The sequence below is a fragment of the Echiichthys vipera genome (genome assembly GCF_963691815.1).
Source record: "Echiichthys vipera genome assembly, chromosome: 17".
In the NCBI taxonomy this organism is placed as follows: domain Eukaryota; kingdom Metazoa; phylum Chordata; class Actinopteri; order Perciformes; family Trachinidae; genus Echiichthys; species Echiichthys vipera.
The window spans coordinates 26270822-26286148 of NC_139842.1; the positions used below are offsets into that span (position 1 = coordinate 26270822).

The 15327-nt window shown below is 43.3% G+C and overlaps 1 long non-coding RNA gene across 1 annotated transcript; it reads right to left on the reverse strand.

The window, feature by feature from the left end:
• Window positions 1-313: 313 nt before the first annotated feature.
• Window positions 314-10912, reverse strand: LOC310959274. Its single transcript, XR_014593564.1, has 3 exons — window positions 10725-10912; window positions 3665-3775; window positions 314-654 (listed from the first exon to the last, which is right to left on the reverse strand). It is a non-coding gene; the product is annotated as an uncharacterized lncRNA (long non-coding RNA).
• Between the last annotated feature and the right edge of the window lie 4415 nt (window positions 10913-15327).

A 15327-nucleotide genomic window follows, 5' to 3' on the forward strand; every position in this document is an offset into this window, starting at 1 on the left:
AATATGTCCAATTGAGTCAGTGTCCTTCAAATCTAAGCTCAAAGTAGTAGCAGTAGTAGCAGCCTAGTGACGGTCTAATCTACTTTGATTTCAGATGGTCACAGTATAACTCCTTCAAGTTTATTGAAGAATATGGCAACTAAAATAAAACTTTTTTTTTTTGGTCTTTTTCCCCATGGGAATAAAATGTCCATACCCAAACACTGAAATGGTTAAGACACACAAGGAAAATGACAACTGTGTTCATCTGGATTCCAAATAAGTAGGCATCTAACCCTCCAAATCATGAAACAAGGCCAAAAATCACAAATAGTTTTTTATACCAATTTTTACTTTTATTTCCATTTATAAGTATTCATCTCAAGTCGACAATTTACATTACAGCTCAGCTCTCTGGAATTGTCTACAAGTCGATGTGCTGCATGTCAGCCGTAGAGGGAGAAGGGGGATGGCGGTAAGACCGAGGGACACCTGATAAGCCCATAACAGGGGGGAGGACAGAGGGAGGAAACTGGTTACTGCCGCCACACCCCAATTTCAGCTAGAATCAACACAATGTCATGCCATGATCGTCATCTTCAACTTCGTCATCATTCAGTCCAGAGCTGTTGCAGAAGGGAATGCTGGGAACATGGAGGACTCAGTGCAGTGGACCTAGACGAGAGGAGGGAGATGTAGAAGACAGTGAATTAGGGAAAATGCACTTTTAGGCCCCATTTACAGCATGCGATCTGTATCTGGATACATTGTCTAGGTTAGAGCTGAAACGACAAAGTGGACACTGACAGAGCTCAATTAGTGGATTGCAGGGGTAATTTCTCAAAATTCACTCGGGCTTGAATCAGGTAAGGTTTGCAAAGATTTCCTGGTGTTTCTTTTTTCACTCTAAATAACATGCAGACCTTCTAGTCCATAATGTCATGAAAAATTTACTGCCGGCCATCCTCTGGATAAAAAAAAAAAAAAAAAAAAAGCAGTGGAAATTCTGTTTTTAAAAAAAATAAATAAATAAATAAATGGCTCAGGCCCACAATCTGCTGCTGCGGCTCGGGTTTAGGTCGGTCCTGGAGAGAAACTAAGCAGGTTCATGTAGGGTCAGGAATGCTGTTTTGAGCCCAATCAAAGCTCTAGTCTCAGTCCAAAGTGGCTGTCCAAAAGCACAAATGCACCTGAGGCTTTAGACTCTTAGGGCGCGCTCACACTATCCTCCCGGACCGAGACCCGGACTTTAGGGTACTTGTCCCCCCTCCCTCTCCCCCCCGCGCCCCAGCCCCGTTTGTACTCACACTACCAGGGCCTCGGCCAATGCTTCTTGCTGTCCATACGCCTTCAAGCCGTAACACGTCACACACATTGATCGCGTGTGTGGCTTTGTTTACAAATCTTTCCACAGACTTCGGAGTTTTTGTGCGTCTTGTCGACTGTTTTTGAATATTTTCATCCGACCAAATCTGCAGTAAACACAACGTGAACCTTTCCCCACCATTGTTGTTGTTGTGAAATGTCCGCGCATGGTCCGTCCTTCTATTTACATGTCCGAACAGGCGGACATAACGCTACTGCCGTAGGGCTCGTGCGCGTGCGCGTGCACGTGCGCACGCTCGTGCTCGTACATGTGCAAACGGCTCCGCTAAAGCCCACCTCTTTCAAGCGGGCCGTGGCGGCCCAGCTGGCCCCAGTTGAGGGCCAAAAGGATAATGTGATCACGCTCTCGTGATCACACTATCCTTTTGGCCGCGGCCAAAACCGGTTTTTCAGCTAAAGTCTAGTACCTTTAAGTAGTGTGAGCGCACCCGCTCCGCGCTCAACTGGGGCCAGCTGGGCCGCCACGGCCCGCTTGAAAGAGGTGGGCTTTAGCGGAGCCGTTTGCACATGTACGAGCACGAGCGTGCGCACGTGCACGCGCACGCGCACGAGCCCTACGGCAGTAGCGTTATGTCCGCCTGTTCGGACATGTAAATAGAAGGACGGACCATGCGCGGACATTTCACAACAACAACAATGGTGGGGAAAGGTTCACGTTGTGTTTACTGCAGATTTGGTCGGATGAAAATATTCAAAAACAGTCGACAAGACGCACAAAAACTCCGAAGTCTGTGGAAAGATTTGTAAACAAAGCCACACACGCGATCAATGTGTGTGACGTGTTACGGCTTGAAGGCGTATGGACAGCAAGAAGCATTGGCCGAGGCCCTGGTAGTGTGAGTACAAACGGGGCTGGGGCGCGGGGGGGAGAGGGAGGGGGGACAAGTACCCTAAAGTCCGGGTCTCGGTCCGGGAGGATAGTGTGAGCGCGCCCTAAGTCTTGTTTTTGTTGGTAATTTAAGAGTTCACCCGGTGAAATGCTGCATTACAGCGCTCTACTGTAAGTGTTCATCTGTTTGAGCCATTCCCAATCTATCATGAGCTTAACCCTTGAGCATAAAAGGAGCTGTACTAAAAAAAACTAAAATAAAGTGTAATGGGTTTGCCTCCACACAGAGGCAAGGAAAGCTGGTCTCGCAATTTACAGGTCTCGGACGAGACTGAGGGCGATTTTCGGAGCGCCCATCGGTTCCCCATACACACTCATTAAGAGGTTGCACACGCAGCTTGCTGTGCTCTATGGACAAATACATGGGACCTCGGGGCAATATTTCTTGCCCTGAGGTCCCATTAAGCACTCCCCTAATCTCGCCCGTTGTGATGTTGACTGACTAAAACAATAGTGGGAGGGACCACAACATGGAGCTGACGGTGTTCTGAACTGTTAAATCTCTCAAACTAAATCTGTTTAAGAAAAGATCACCAACAGAAACACACACTTGTTAAACAACTTGGACCGCATCAGCACGATGTTGGTTGTCATGACAACCAGTGAGAGAGGAAAAGAATACGATTGACCGTTTAATTTTTTAATTTTTTGCCAAATTAAATATGGAAACATCTAAAAGAAAATGTTTATTGTGTTCACTTCATCAACAATATGCCAATCATTATTTAAAAACGATGTTTCTGAAGTTATTGCTAAGAACCAAATAGGGACAATATGATCTGTGTCTGTGTTCCCTATAATGACACACAATCTTCTCACTGGTTCTTGCTAGGACAGGTTATATGTTTCTGAGAGAGAGATTATTTATGACAAAAAAATACATTCCACCAGCCGCCATATGTAGAGCTCACAGCATTGGAAAATGACAGTTAAAATAAAGAATCAGCAGCAATAACTCTTTCCAGAAACAGTGCCCTGCTGAGTAATCCCCATTATTCGAGTGAAACTTATTATGGGGGCTTCTCTCCAACAATTCTTTTCAGAGACAAATAATTCAAAACCTGGATTAATTATAATTTATTTTATTCATTATCTATTCATTCATTTGTTTATAATGTGGGTTTATTAGTACTTTGAGAATGGACTTTTCCCCCAGAAGCCATTTTGACTTGTCCTTAGTAGTAAGCCAGCATGAAACTGAAGAGGCTATGGACTTCAGCCATCATTCCTTGTATTATTTACATCTATGCTTTTCCTACTGTTACATGTCAAAATGTCTTTCATGAAAAAGATGTGCTGCTCTGTAGAGCAAAATGAGGCTCCTTGAATGCATCATCTGATAATTAACCCCCAACCTGAAATGCTCATCATTGACTATGAATGAATCAGCAAATGATGCAACATCCTTACATTCGAGGTTGGAGGGCGACTCCTCATGACGTCCCCTCAGCTGCACTCTTCACACAAGCAGCAAAGGCCTCCATTAGATCTTTGCAGCCCTCGGCTCCCTTCTCTGCCACACTGGAAAAAAAAGATATCAATGACAGTTGATCACTGTAAGTCACAAGGTAACCCCCATTGGAACACCTTATTTCATTTCACAAACGGTTGTTGCATTTCAATGACACCTTGTCACACAGATGGCATGTGAGCTGGAAACTAATTTTGTTGACAAAACAGTGTGTTTTATGTACTAACAGTTTTGATGGCAGAAACAACAAAAGTCTGAAAATCAATTAAACAATGATTCTCCTCCTCTTAAGGAATGGAAAGTGACTAATGCTGCCCGGGTGCTGAGTGCCACAAAGTTTGATCCCAACCACTTTAAGTAGCAAAATGAGTGGATATCCAGTGAAATAATCCCCAAATGACTGTTGATTGAAAGGATGAGACTTAAGGGGATAAACGAGAGAGAGAGAGAGAGAGAGAGAGAGAGAGAGAGAGGAGGAGAAGAGAGTGAGAGAGAGAGAGAGAGAGAGAGAGAGAGAGAGAGAGAGAGATGAGAGAGAGAGAGAGAGAGAGAGAGAGAGAGAGAGAGAGGAGAGAGAGAGAGAGAGAGAGAGAGAGAGAGAGAGAGAGAGAGAGAGAGGAGAGAGAGAGAGTGAGAAGAGAGAGAGAGAGAGAGAGAGAACTAAAATTATTTCAGACTCCCATGCAGGAGCAAACACAGCAGCAGACACTGCCACAGTGCATCAGGGTGATGGAGCGAAGGAGGGGGAGGGAGAGAAAGCTGGGGCAGAGGGAGGGATACAGAAGGCCATGTGGCTGAATCCATCTGTTTGATAGGAACATCAGAGAAGGGAGGGGGGGTGCGTGATCATGCAGAGATGACAGAGGTAAGAGGGTGAGCCCACAGGAGAAGGGGGTTTCATGACCATTTTTATGGCATCTTAACGTCACCGTTCTACTTTTTTTTCCTCACCTCCTAAACATCAATCACTCCATCCTGGCTTAATTTCAAATCAAAGCAGCCCCAGCTCACCATTAGAACATATTGTTGCTACTTGTCTAACTCTGCAAGTACTCATTTAAAGGATAAGGCTTCAATGTATAAACAAGTGATAGAACCGATATATGAGCCGGCCGATATCTGCGTTTTTTTAGGTGTATTGGTATCTTCCGATGTGGGCTGCTGTGTTAAACAGACAGGCATCTAGAGCTCCATGTTGCTGGAGACGCCTTTAAGTTCAATAAACCCACAAAGCAGGACACACACACACCTTTAATTTTCAGCCATGTGTGATCATTCAAACAGTAGAAATAAAGTCTATACTGCAAATTTGAAAAAGCGTGGAAACACCATTACATTGCAGCACCCCAACCATTTTAATACTCTAGTTTACAGGGTCATCTCTGCTGTGTTATCTCTTTGTCCTGCCAGCTGTGATGTAACACACAGCTGGCTGCTACAGATTATCACTCTGTGCTTTGCTTGGCCAGGAGGGATGGAGCGAATAGTGTGTGAGAGAAATGAGTTTGTGTCACTGCAAGCATGCATTTCTGGCAAGCATGTGTGTTAAAGTCTGCAAGCGGCGCGCTTGGACAGAGTCAACAGGTGCTTTTGTCTGATGGCAGAAACCCAGAGGGTGTGTTGTCAGATAATCCAGACACACCACCACTGGTTCACCACAACATACATGTAGGTTTGTCTCCCAGGAGAAAGGAGAAGCCGATGATGTAACCGCCACAGCAGCAATCACGCAATCTCCTGAGAGAAAGCACGAATGAACAATGTCACGTTGCAGGGTCATGGATTGTCATGGTGACCAGTGGCAGGTCTGGCCAAGTCACATTTATTAGATTTTATTAAACAAGGCTTCAAATTTGAGTCGTAAAATCTTCACTCTGCAAGTGAAATTCGTCTACATAACGACAAACATCTCATCTAAACCTATGCCATTCCAACAAGCACTGGTTGCATCCTGATGCAGTGACGTCAGCATGTCCGGGGCTGACTGACAGTACTCAGGGCAGAGTGAAGAATGACGTCGTCCTCCAGTCCTGGACATAAATCAGGAAATGAAGGCTGAATTATTTAGACTGAGCTAGCTGTAGTCCGTCCTCTGGGACAGACAAATGCATAATACATCACTGAGCAGTGCAAACAGTAAAAGATGATGTTGAGGCCAAATATTAGCCAGGAGATCATGTGATTAAGTTTGCAGCGTCATTATCCAGTATCGCTGTGCGTCTTATAAAAGGGTTTCCAAACTTTGTGGGTTGCGACCCTGTGAAACAAAGCAATGTCTACATTTGACCCACCGTCACAGATAGCATTACATTATGCAGCAGTTTATATAAATATTTTTTTTCTGCTCTCATGACTCCTCAGATTTTACTTGTGACTAAAGATTAAGAACCACAGCCTTAGGCCTAGTCCACAGAAACACAGGAAATTTAAACCGAACTTTTATGGCCCCCGGTTTAAAAAAATTCCCGTCCACAAGTGCTCCATAAGTCTTGATGGATACAGCTTTCTGTTTACCGCTGCACAGTGTGACCACACGTCACTGCTGAAACCAGAGTCCACCTAGCTCTAGCTTGTGCTTCTGATGTTTTTCCTATTATGTTTAAATCCCAGACAACACTGTCAAATATTTCGAAAACCCCAGATGATGACCAATATATTTTTGGAGTCCTCACAGACTTTTCTAACCAAGTGAAGCAGAGGTGGGCAACCCTGCTCCCTGAGGGTCACTGTCCTGCATGTTTTAAGTTTCTCTCTGCTCTAACACACCTGACTCTAGTGATGTGCTTGTTATCAAGCAGCTGAAACTCGTAAGAGATGCGATATTCATTAGACTCAGGTATGTTAGAACAGGGAGAAACCTTAGGGTTTTGCACATGAGCGCACGGTCTGCGCGGTTTGGCCTTTCATCCACAGGTAACCAAAGTTGTGGGCTCCTGAAACCAGAGTTTTTCGTAACCGGAGTCCAGGGTTAACTTTTTGGAAAAATCCGGTTTCACAAAAATACCTGTGTTTGTGTGGACTAGGCCTAAAACATGCAGGACAGTGGCCCTCCAGGAGCAGGATTGCCCACCCAATTTTTTTTCACGTTGAGCACTGACAGGTTTTTTTCCATGCACAGTCTTTGTTTGGATTAGCAAACGATAGTGCAACTTGAAAAACAGGTCAGAAGTCTTCTCAGAGTCTTTGAGGAGGTTGGAAATACCTGCAGGACAGACAAACATTGAAAAAACAGACCTTCAAAGATCACCACAATCAGTATGGATTATTCGGAAATAAAAGAGCTCAAGATTTGAATGTTATGGTAATAATGGGACACAAGGGGCTGAGGTTGACCATTAACTAACAAATTCAGAAGATGATGAAAATTTGTGTTTAACCTTATATCTCAATGCATCTAGTTGGACTGAAGACTCACAGTTATGGACATGTGAAACAATAGAAAGTCCCTCCTAAAGAGGATTCATTGCTCCATGACAAGATTCTTGATGTGAGTGTGCAGAAACGCAGAGAAACTATGGTGTGTGGTGCAGCATGGGTTTAGGGGGAGGGGTCACATTGGTGCCAGTGTGACACAGCACTCACATTACTGACTCCTGCCAAGTCATCAGATTCCATAAAGAAAACTAGTACAGTTTCTACATGCACCCCTCCACCGCGCACCTATTCTTGCACCCTTTTTGAAGATTAAAGATTGTTTGTTGCACTTTGAACCAGAGTCGAGTCATGCATTTGGGTCCAGATCAAACACAAACCTTAACACAATCTTGAGGACTTCATGTGTGTGTGTGTGTGTGTGTGTGTGTGTGTGTGTGTGTGTGTGTGTGTGTGTGTGTGTGTGTGTGTGTGTGTGTGTGTGTGTGTGTGTGTGTGTGTGTGTGTGTGTGTGTGTGTGTGTGTGTGTGTGTGTGTGTGTGTGTGTGTGTGTGTGTGTGTGTGCGCGTGTGTGTGTGTGTGTGTAAGTCAAAGGGGGAAGGGGCTGTGTGCTCATGTTTCACTCTTGTGAAACAGGCTGGAGTCCCCAAGTACACAGGCTAACCAACATGTTAGCTAAAGGACTTTGCAAAATCCAAATAGATGGTAAAGATTAGCAAATAACTAACTCCATGTCAACATGTGCATTATAGATCTATCCTGTGCGTGCTTGCATGCATTGATTAGCCTGACCCTGCAAACAAGTGCCCACAAATACTCACTGCAAAACTCCATATTGTCTAAGTTTTTCCTGGCTGTGATCATTTTCTTAAGAGTGACAAAAATGAAATGATAAGGAACTTATTTCAAGGAAATTCTTAAAGAAATGAACTGAAATATTCTCTATCTTGAAATAATGTCAAGGTCTCTGCAAAGTCAATAAAAAACAAACTAAATACATCTGAAATTAGTTGATTTGGATTAAAAACTGAAAAATTACAGACAAATTTACGATGGGGATTTTTGCAGTGCATTAATAAGAGTTACTAGAGTTAAAAAGAAAAAAAAAACACAATTGGTCCCATCTTCAAATAAAACACATTTTATAACTTACTTGTTTATCAATCTAAGAAACCCTGCTATACAGTAGCATTATTCCAGCTGGTGAAAAAGAGCTGCATGGAACCAAAACAACAATTAAAGCATTAAAGTTGACTGATGCAAATGTAAAATACTATACTGTATACGTACAATACATGGAACGTTTTTTTAAAGAAAGGCATAACATGCTTTGTCTCTCATGCTTATAGCCTGTTGCTCACACACCTGTGTGACTTTGCTAGTGTGACCTTGACAAGGTCACAAATATGGCTTCTATTTAAAAGAAAAGTCATGAAAATGTATTCTCACATTTAACCACATAAAAAGCTTGTCCTCAAACTGCAGAAAAGCTCAAATCTGACCTAGAGTGAGTATAAACAGACGCTTATCCCCACAACATGAGGGTCCTAAATCCAACATGGCCGCCTCCACACATCTCAGGCTGAATGTGAATGTGAGGATGTTGCTTATTTGGCTGGCCTGGGTAAAAGAAGCAGATGTCATGACGAACAGTAACCTGATCTATGGCAAGAAACATGTCATGGTATCCTGCACATACAGTCTCAAAGTACACGTCTCTCCATCCATGGAGTCTATAAATACATAAGGGTTGTGGTATTCATTACACAGAGACAACCATGTTAACTCTACAGTGGGCTTGAAGCGTGTTGGAATATAATGGAAGGTCCAGACTGGCCAGCAGTGTGTTTTGATTACCTCTACAACTCCATTGAGCACACGGTTATATGTCAGATGCTATTTGACTGGCACTTGCCCAAAGCAGAGGTCAATTACAACATATTAAAGTCACCACCAAAAGGCGACGGCTAAGTTCAGACGAGAAAATGTGACGGTTAAGTTTAGTCACTAAAGGACTTGGTTCAGATCAGATAAAGGTGGTGGTTTGTCTTAGTTCTTCCAGAACATGAACACCGGTCCTCCAGGTGAAAGCCCTGTGTAATTTGAGTGTGTTTGAGTGTTTTATCAATTGCCTAGGGTGTTTGCTGTGGAGAGGTGGAGCAGGTTTGTGTTGACTTTTCTTTTGTAACCGACCCCAACCCTCCCCCCTATGTGGATTTTGATGCTTTTATACCAAGTCACCTGATTTCCTTCTGTGCTCCGGAAGTCATTTCTACAGTATAAGTATGTGGATTACATTAGAATTGCAGTGCCTAATTGCACTTTAACAAGCTGCAGTTTTAGAGAAGAACCGCTCAAGTTATCAATGAAGCATCATCTATCTTCAGAACATCTGAACATAAGAAATGTGCAGCTTCTACTTCAAATGGATCTTGAGCTAACTGTGTGTGTGTGTGTGTGTGTGTGTGTGTGTGGGGGGGGGGGGGGGGGGGGGGGGGCAAAGTTAGCACTACCAAAACTGTTAAACATGATTAGCCCATCACCCCTACCAGCCCTCCCTCCTCCACCTCAACCTGCAGTCTTATCTAAAAGCTTCACACCCCCACCGTCATCTTATCAAGGCCTGACAGTCTGGCTGGAAAAGACTTTACAGCTTTCACTATCAAAAAATATGCTACATTTGTCTGCACAAGTGTAATAAAACACAAAAAGACCAAATGAAATATCAAATTATCCCTAAGTCTTCAAGAAATGTAACTGCTCATGATTATCCATCTGATCAGCATTTAAAGCCCCAGCTTAGTGACCCTCCACAAAAAAAAAACCTTATCGGCCAAAATGGACTGGTCCAGGGAAGCTGTGTGAAGGGTTGATGTGCAGGAGCCGAGAATATGTGCACATTACTGCAGCTCTAACAGAACAGTGTCTTCTCTGAATAAATGCAACAGACCCCAAAATATCACCGAGCTGGTGTCCTTGATCACTGACAACACGAGGCTAACGCAAAGTATTCTGGGGAAAGGGAGCTCGTGACGTAAGCAGATTCCCAGCCTTCATCCATGCGTACAGATGAGCATCAAGCATCACCCCACTGCCACACATCATTAATCCCCAAATCACTCCATTAAGGGTACCCCAGGTTTTCACAACAGTTACCCCTGCAGCTAGTTAGGATGTCAAATTCAGTTACATTTCAACGCGCAAGACTTCATTCTCTCCTGGTGGTGTCAGCGCCAACCTCAACATCCTCCAGTGAGACTCCATTTTAGCTTGGTGCAGTTTAGGATGCGGGCTGTCTTCCAGTTCGATCGCCATTAAACCAATGTTAAATCAGCTTGCAATTTTTGCAATATTGGCTCCAAGCTCAGACATGATCTTGTAGGTCTGGAGCTTTTGGACAGCTTGTGGGGCAACATTCAATTAAACTATTCATTCAATTGGTGAGTTTTTGGCTCACGGCTTCTAAAGGTTAAGTTGGTGGAACATCTCAGCAAATATGAATGTTTGAAGATAGGAGAGCATTCAGAGATGGACCAACAATTGCAAAGCTTCCTCTGTGCTCAGAGTTTGGTGTCATGAAGAACTGTTCTTTACTGGAGGCTGCATAACATGCACACTATAACCTACCATTTGTCCAGTTCAGTCTTGATGGTGGCACAGGCAGCAGGGATGGGGGCCTCAGCGGGGGCGGCGGTCTCAGAGTCCGACATGTCTGCGGTGCTGCTGTGTGGTGTTGAGGGCGTGTGTCCTGTCCTGTTCTTGTCCTCCACCTATGGACCCAGTGCCACCAAGAGAGACAGAGAGAGAGACAGAGAGAGAGAGTGGATTTGAGAGTGAATGTGTGAAAGGGGAGGGAGCAGAGGAGAGGTGGGAGGAGATAAACATGTGAGTGGGCAGCACACGTGTGTACATAGCAGGCGGGGCAGGGTGGGGGTGCAGGGGTGAAGGGATGTGACCCAGACTGAAGTACAAAGGCGGATGATTAGACATTATAGACAAAAAGAGGAAGGTTGCGTTTCCTCACTGATGTCCAGTACTATAACACCAACTTTCCTGCTGAGACACGAAGAGTTGAACACTGGTACACAGGGACTTATGCTCAACAAACGCTTATGTGGCAACAGTGGAGACAAGTCATGGTATGGAACTACATACATGTCATTTCACAGCACATGCAGAGTGTGATGAAGCATGTCCTCCAACATAATGTCATGTGTCCAGTGAGTTGTGCCACCTAGTGGCAGCTCGGTGAGAGGTCCCAGCAATATGGTGCAGTCTCCACCATAGCACATGGCAGCCATATTTCTAAGGTCAGGGAATGGAACCGTGTTTCAGGACTGAACAAAGTGAAAGACATTTGCCTTTCACACATGTCTTTTATGATCAGCATAGTGACATAACATTGGATACCTCATGCACTCAACCCAAAGTGGGAACAGTGGCCACACTGAGACATGTTCTTGTAGGAACACACAAGGTTTTCCAAGGTCACAATAATGGAACTGCTTAAGTTTGGCTGCAGCTACAGGATATTTTCAGTAGCAATTCATCTGCTGATTAACTTCTTTCAGTCTATAAAATCTAAAGAGAAGATCATTTCCATCGATACTTTAAAAAGATAGGGGAAAAACAGAAAAGCTTCTCATTTGATATAAGAATCATTCAATTATGTTTCTGTCCATAGACTGATCTATGAATCCACTGATCTGTTCAGCTCTAGTTAGGAGCAGACTGCTGCAGCACAATTGCAATGCCATTTTTAGACTTTGAGCTAGACTTTGTATGAGATTGAGACATCAGATGCTATTCTGAATGTACACAAAAGTTTTTTTCCTCAGAGGCTAACACACATTATCATCCACCTGAGGCATCATTCTTGCAGGATTACCTACAATTATTCACTTTACCATTTTATTTTCAAAATGCTCGCGGCACATATGGAATGAATTTGCCTTTTTATCAATAGGCTGCAGGCAGAGGATCATGTTCTGCTCATGAAAATGAGAAATCATGATTTGTCTGAACTCAGCTCTTAACACGAAGACCTAATTATGATTATCATCTGCCATCACTGTCTGCGACACATTACGGACATGTATGTAAAGTTCCATCAGCGCTCCGCTGCTGCGCATACAAACTACAATTTCTTCCGGTGCGCACAAACTCCTGTGCAAAGTTTACTGCTACTAGTGTCTGCATTAGTTTTATTCTCTCTTGAAACATAATTCATTGGGCTACTTGAATTGGTTTAAATGGTTTGTTTTATTTTCTCTGCAGTCTCACCTGTGTCCAAACAGCTCTTTGTGTCTTGCGACCCTTGTACCCGCTGCACACCTGGTAAAGCTCTGATCCTGATCACTTAAAATAACCTAGGACCTGTGGGATATGTAGTCCTGAGTGACTGGATTGAGCCATACTGCTGAATAGCTGGAGCCAGTTAAGGCAAACAGAGACAATAGAATGTTTGTTTTTTAAACCACTTTTAAAAAGTGTTAACCCCTGCTCAACATGTGTGTGGTGTCAATCCCAATCCAAATTAACTGGCCTCTGCTGTTTCCTAAAATACTTCTATAGCTGCTCATTCATATTTCACAAAGAGGAAAAAAGTGTGAAGTACCTAAATTACATCAGCATAAACTGTCAACCAATTAACTTACTGCATGGAAAAATCCCCTCCTGTTCTAAAGCACTCTCATGCATAAAAAGTCTCTGGCATGAGGACACAACTGAAGCAGGCACAAATTAGGACCCAATGAAATAGCACCATAAAGTAAAGAGAAAAGTTTAAAAGTGCTACTACATATATTATGTGATATATTATGAAGCAGACTATTCATCAAAGCACATGGTCTCCAGATCATACAGATTCTGTAAAGAAGTTTTTAAGCATGAAAAAAGCCTCATGTGAAGCATATAGAGATGTACTTGAATATGAAGCTCATTCCACACCTCCATGTGAGTCCATGTGCACAGAGACAAGAAGGAACATTATGTACTTTAAGCAACAGAAGTGGTTTCCTGTGCAGTAACCCAGCATAAGAGATTGAATTCATAAAACAAACCCATTCTTTCCTACCTAGCTGCAGATGGGACGTCTTGGTCCTGAGTTAGACAGCTCAAAAAGTGTCTAAGTGTGTGCAGAAAATGCCAAAGGGGGGCTTCAGTGTGCTGCGACTGCTCTGTAGTGATGGTGATCTCGCTGAAAGGGGTGTGTAGCTCTGCTTTACGGCCGTGTGTGCATTTGTGTGCAAGTACATGTGTGGACATGGTATGTGCACTGCCAGGGGCAGAAAGAAATGGGTTGGGGGTGGGGGATTGGGAAGAAAGGAAGAAAGAAAGAAAATAAAAGAATGGTAAGCAAGGCTGAGGGGAAGAGCAACAGACTGAAAAGGAGAGTATGAGAGTTTAACTGTTAACAGAGCTATAGGTTAGTGAGGTGGGGGAGGGGCTCTAACATATAGGCCTCTGTCTGCCTGACTGAGTGTCCTACTGCGGCAAGGTCGACATCTCAGCCTATAAAAAAGTGAAATATGGCTCCAGTGGTTCACACGTTATTTCCACACAGTCCTTTCCTCATTTCAGTTCTTTCCTCATTTCAGTCCTCTTTTCCTTATTATCTGTCCCTGCACATGTCTATGATGTGCAAAGTCAACATGAAGCCTGAGGTTCTTATCTGTATGCATATGAGTGAGGAGCCTGAACACACACACACACAAACACACACACACACACACACACGCGCGCACGCACACACACATGCATGCACGCACACACTTCTAATTTTCTTTGTAAGGAAACACCAGCAACATTAACCTGTTTTCCTGTCAACAAGCTGACACTGGCTTGCTGCAGTTGGAGATTTGAATACAAAAGTGTGTTCATGTGTGTGTGTGTGTGTGTGTGTGTGTGTGTGTGTGTGTGTGTAGAGGTGATACCTTACAGGTGATAAACTCAGAGGAGCCTTCAAAGTCAGTCTGTAGGTCACATGGGAGGCCTGCTGCGCATGTGTACGTTTGAACAGTACATGATGTGATGTAGACTGAATGGAAGACCCAGACAACAAGACGGTCTGCGTCCATGTAGTGTCCTTGAAAGGAGAGTTGATGTGTTACTCTATGAAGAGGTCTCCTGTGAAAAAACACACTTAAAGTGAAATTTCAGCATAATCATCCCAGGGTCATTTTTGGCAAATACACTCATCTAATAAGCCATTGAGACAATTTTTTTCATGTAACAACTATTAACGGCGATACCCTGGAGAAACGCTAGCAGTCGCTAACAGGCGAATGTGGCAGTAATTAGCTCGGGGCAGTACAGTGAAGGCATTCAAACGTCTTTTTTAACCTCTAATACTGCTCAAAATAACAGCAAACCTCTGCAGCAGCATGAGAAAAGTCCTTACACATAAAACAAAGCACCAATGGGCTCCTTCCTTTGGGATTGAATTTGGTAATCCACTTGAGTGGACTTTACTATGAGAGGAGCTGGTACAGGGGCCAGTAGGTAAGTCTTTAAAACACTCTTTTAATAAACTCTGGGTTCACTAACTATGTTGTTGGTGCTTTGTTTTCTGTGTAGGGACTATTCTCATGCTGCTGCATTTGGTGTTGGGTGTTTGGTGTTATTTGGAGCTGTATTAGTGGTTAAAAAAGACGTTTTAATGCCTTCACTGTACTGCCCAGAGCTAATCAGTGTTAGCTGCAGAAAATGTCAACACTATATACACTGTAAAATTAAATTATCTAGTAAAATATTGTACATTAGCTGTAGATTGATTTATTTTTATTGGATATATTTATACCCACTAAAAGAGATAGAGTTCTGTTATGTAATCATTTAGACTAAGACACATGTACAACTTGCATATGCAGGATCATCTGCAGGAGAGCACCCTCAAAGACTGAGATTCATTAAGGACTTCATAGAACTTTGGGACATAAAATACTTTTCCAAACATTTCTACAGTACTGTGAGTGACATTGCTCCCATTACAACACTCTGTGTTGGAATGATTTTATTCATATTATCATGACTTGAGGGAAAAGTTGTCACATCTTGTAAAATGAATGTTCACCTGAGGTTTGAGAATAGATACAGCAGGTGGTCAGTTCTGGACTAACATGGTCATCAGTAATTTAACCATCAAATGATAGAAGTGTTGTTACCAAACATCAGTGCTTTTATTCATCCATCTAATTGACACACACACACACACACACACACACACACA